Source organism: Mizuhopecten yessoensis, unplaced genomic scaffold (genome assembly GCF_002113885.1).
Source record: "Mizuhopecten yessoensis strain PY_sf001 unplaced genomic scaffold, ASM211388v2 scaffold716183, whole genome shotgun sequence".
In the NCBI taxonomy this organism is placed as follows: domain Eukaryota; kingdom Metazoa; phylum Mollusca; class Bivalvia; order Pectinida; family Pectinidae; genus Mizuhopecten; species Mizuhopecten yessoensis.
Genome location: NW_018479989.1, coordinates 25,091 through 29,790, shown reverse-complemented (window position 1 = coordinate 29,790; position 4,700 = coordinate 25,091). Strand labels below are relative to the sequence as shown.

The following is a 4,700-nucleotide window of genomic DNA, read 5'->3' as shown; positions in this document are numbered from 1 at the left end:
TATATAAATATGACATTCATTAGCAGGTGACAGTGAATATTGTCAACCCGAGAAAACCATTGTCACCCGAGGCGAAGCCGAGGGTGACAATGGGTTTTTGAGGGTTGACAATATTCACTGTCACCTGCTAATGAATGTCATATCTATTTTGTTACACCAAAAGTCTTTGTAGCTCAGAAACGGCAGCAAACCTCGATAATGACATCTTGTTTGTTGATAGTCTGCTGTTTACAATCACTATCGCACCGGCGCTTGATGAAATTGGCTGTTGCCGTCAAACGTTCTTGTGACCATCACGGTGGGGAAACGAAGCGGTGCACGCACATTTTATGCGCATGTGATATTTTTCACTGTCTCATGGCAATATCACCCGCGCCCCTTAAAACCAATGTATTTTGGGAGGGTGAAAGAGATTTTTGTTTAATTTTCTCCCAACCAATCAAATAGCTAGAAATTCACTTGAGGTGTAACAATAGTCTTTATCATTCTAGTATGATACACCAGACCATCTGCATATACATGTAATATACATTAAGGAATGTAAATATAACATGTTTCAAAATCTGTTCCTTGATCTTTCATTCAACAATTTTACTATATATCGGTAATACATTAATTATAAAAAAAACTCTTGCCTTCTTTGGCATCAATTAACATCACTTTATTTTCCATCAATGTATATTGCTATATTTGGCGCCATTGTTCGTTGCCATCTTTAACACAAATGTCCATTGCCTTATTTGGCGCCATTGTTCGTTGCCATCTTTAACACAAATGTCCATTGCCTTATTTGGCGCAATTGTTCGTTGCCATCTTTAACACAAATGTCCATTGCCTTATTTGGCGCCATGGTTTGTTGCCATCTTTTACACAAATGTCCATTGCCTTATTTGGCGCCATGGTTTGTTGCCATCTTTTACACAAATGTCCATTGCCTTATTTGGCGCCATTGTTCGTTGCCATCTTTTACACAAATGTCCATTGCCTTATTTGGCGCCATTGTGCAATGTTATCTTCATTGCCTTCTTAGGCACCCGCATTGCGTAGTGTCATCTTTAGCATCATTGTTCATTGCCTTCTTTGTCGCCATTTTGCATTGCCATTTTTGGCGCCATTGTTCAATGTTATCTTTGACGCCAAAGTTCACTGCCGCCAATGTGTATGTTGACATCTTTGGCATTAATGTGCATGGCTGCTCTTTGCAAAAATATTACCTGCTTTCTTTAGCATCAAGAAGCGTCACCTTCTTTTGCATCAACAAATTACACATTGTTTGGATTCAATACGCATTTCCCATTTTTTCTTGCCTAAATATATCCTGCCTTAGCATTTTCGGCGTCAATATATCCCGCCATTTGGCATCAACATATCCTGCTTTTTCTTGTATTAATATAACCCCCTTCCTTGACATCAATATCCGTCCTCTCGTGCTAAACATACACTATCCTTATTGATATTGTCTGGTCAAGTGTTGGACCACAGTTCTCAGTCGTCTTACACAGAACGTGTGCTTGACGTGTACAGTCATAGTGTATCACAAAGGCTTATGTGCTAAATTCTATTATAATTATACCTTTTTTTACTGCTATGTTGATTTCCATTTAGAGCATTTAGAGCCTATTGTAGGCGGAGCTTTATGAAAAATTGTTTAAACCAGTCACGAAATATTAATGTAATCAGCAGGCCTGTAAAGGTCAGAACACCTATACACACCAAATAGCTACATGATGTCAGGTCGTATTTTAGTGCATGTTGTCTACAACCGTTCGTGTCACTATTACTAGAACTATCAGTAGCAATGCTTTACCTTCGACCATTGTAACCAACATTGCACATGCTTAACTTATCAACTGTTACCTGTATTATACAGTATCTACTTTTGTATGGTTGTACATTATTGTTACCCTGTTATTGTTTCCCGTAATTAGTTTAATTTATTAAAATTCTTTACTTTACTTACTATTCATTTGTTTTTCTACCCGTTTTCTACATGTACATGTTTTGTGCGTTTGCCCATTTTCGATCGTGTGAAACGAAACCAGACCCAAATGTCTACCTTATAGTGTTCCAGAACTCCGGTTCGCTACCACCCGACAGTTTGCCTGATATCGGTCACATCCCGTTTCCAATGTCAGATTTCTGCTGTCAAGTGTTATCCAAAAAGTCAACAGAGATTACTGGTTAAAAAGTGTGATGTGTACCCTGGAGTGTTACAAATGCAGACGATCTGTAATGTCGTACAGATAAACAGTGATGGGAAATTAGGGCTCATTACCAGTGTGAAGGTTGGAGTGGATGCTAACGATAAATCGAGGGCGCCAATAAAGTGGCCGGATTTTTGTCCTGCTCGTCAAATTGACCTTCTGGTCTGTCCTTTGTGAACGTGTGTTGTCTCAGTAGTGTTGGCGATTCGTATGGTCGTCTGTTCTAGTATCTTATCGCGATGTGCTGTTCCTTCAAATCGATACGTTGATGAATAAAGCAAATTGGTCATTCAAATACAACTAATTATCCCAGATTTCAACAATGGCTCGAAAATTAAAGGATGGGGTGGGGGTGAGGGGTTCGATCTCTTGACCGCTTGACACTGATGTAATGACCATCTCCATACTCTAGTGTCTGGAAGTTGTTCAGTGTTCTCAACTCTATAAAACAATAAACATAACCGGTGGTGAAGGATGTCTGTTAAGGTCATTCATTGCGGACAGCCAGCTTTTCTGATGTGGTATATTGTGTTGATGTCGTGGTGTAATATTAAAGAGTATGGTATATTTGGTAGATGTTTTGTAAATTGCTGGGTATTGTATATTGTGTTGGTGTCGGGATATATATTCCTGAGTATGGTATATTTTTTTAATATGGGGGTATATGTGCCTGGTGTGGTATGTTATGGTATATTTTGTAAATTGCTGGGTATTGTATTTTGTGTTGGTGTCGGGATATATATTCCTGAGTATGGTATATTTTGTTGATGTTGGTGTGTATGTGCCTGGTGTGGTATTTTATGGTATATTTTGTAAATTGCAGAAAATGGTATATAATGGTGTATTATGTGGAAAGTCAGTGCTCATTTAAAAAACACAATCTGTGTCATATCCTATATGCTTCACGGGTCATGCCCAAATAGATGTTTTAATCCTAGTGATCGTTGATTAGCCCATGCCGACCTAAGGTGCATACACACAGGTCGGTACGTACAAAGGTACACGTGGTGGGCTTCCACAATATGCATTAGACGGGATTGGTATAGACGATAGTTTGTATGAAATCGGATATCAATTAAACTATATTGAACTAGCCCAACGACATATGATATGTATACATTTACTAGTATTTCAATATGGAGGAAAGCTTCTAAATTATAATGGGAACCATATATATCTGTCTTTTTCTGAAAAGGAGACATTTCAATCGGTTTCAATTTTAACTGTCGTCAAAATACGTACCGTATTACACTCAACAGGAGGTACGTGTGTGGTTTATATATACTCGTAGACTTTAAACCAAATCAATAGTAACATATATATACATATTCACAAACATTATAATTATATGTAATATAAACACTCGTAAATTTTGAACGGAATCTGTATACATAAAAACATAGGTTTACAAAATGTTGTGAGATAAATCGATACCGGACACTCCTCGACACTAGAGTGACCCTGCTACATCTACACGTATATGTACAGTGTACGTATATAGACGACTACAAGATCCCTGTCACAATTACAACACGAACGGAACCTAGTACAATAGATAAAGATTTCCGTCCCAACACACATTTTCACTATTTCTTCTAGATAGGCGACCTAATCCCAGCGACATGATTTGTTTAAGTGCAAAAGTCCCCAGGGCAGGGACTCTAGACGCCTCGGCCAAGGGGCGGGGCTAAGTGGAAGACAAATTGCATTTGAGCGAGACTACAGAGGGGTACAATAAATATATTTGATATTAATTAGTGTTCAATGTTTTAGTTCACGTGGGATCCAGTTGTGATTACTTATAGAGTATCCGCATCTCCGTAACCCCGAGGTTACTTTCGTGCATTTGGAACATTCAATGATTACATTTTTCCCACGTATAAAAATATATGTTAATTAAAGTGTACGCGTATATCCTAGTACATATGATCTATATTTACATAGCTTACAACAACATTGCATAAGTGGTCGGTTAATCATACACAAGGACCTGTATAATAGAATACACACAAAACTTACCTGTGGCGAAATTAATCACGGCAAATATCCTTATCCAAAGACCGGTCCAGGAATATGAAAATATATATCACAATTCCAATGAATTTGATTAAGAATTACGTCTTCGGATATATTCCAATTAACGAAATGTGTCTTGTCCGTCGTGAACACTGACTATATGCGGTATACCCAGAGTCGTTATACCTGTCCTTCCGCTAAGGTAGGGGCGATAAACAGCTACCGACCTCAGAGACGGTAAGTAACGAGTGTGCCAGGTGTTTTGTGGGAGGAGGCTCCGGTGGACGTGGACTACCACCCCGACATATCAAACTCGGAGCATCCCCTATCTCTGAGACTGACAAACCGCGTACATTACATTCAACACCGCCTAGCATTAACGTACAAATGTATTGACTGCAACAAAGCATCCCTCACACCTGGCAGGTAAAAAGTCTCACCTGTTATAAAAAATAAATGCGTGATGTATTCTATCATGAC

At 38.7% G+C, this 4,700-nt stretch overlaps 1 protein-coding gene across 5 annotated transcripts in view; it reads right to left on the bottom strand.

Moving 5' to 3' along the window:
* LOC110441987 (papilin-like) overlaps positions 1-4,433 on the bottom strand; it is a 220,687-nt gene extending 216,254 nt beyond the window's left edge. For 3 of the 5 annotated variants that reach the window (XM_021485321.1, XM_021485324.1, XM_021485322.1), the window contains exon 1: positions 4,224-4,433. The gene's annotated coding sequence lies outside the window, so the exon portion shown is untranslated. The remainder of the gene's footprint in view (positions 1-4,223) is intronic. The other 2 variants (XM_021485323.1, XM_021485327.1) reach the window with 1 other exon arrangement.
* Positions 4,434-4,700: the final 267 nt, after the last annotated feature.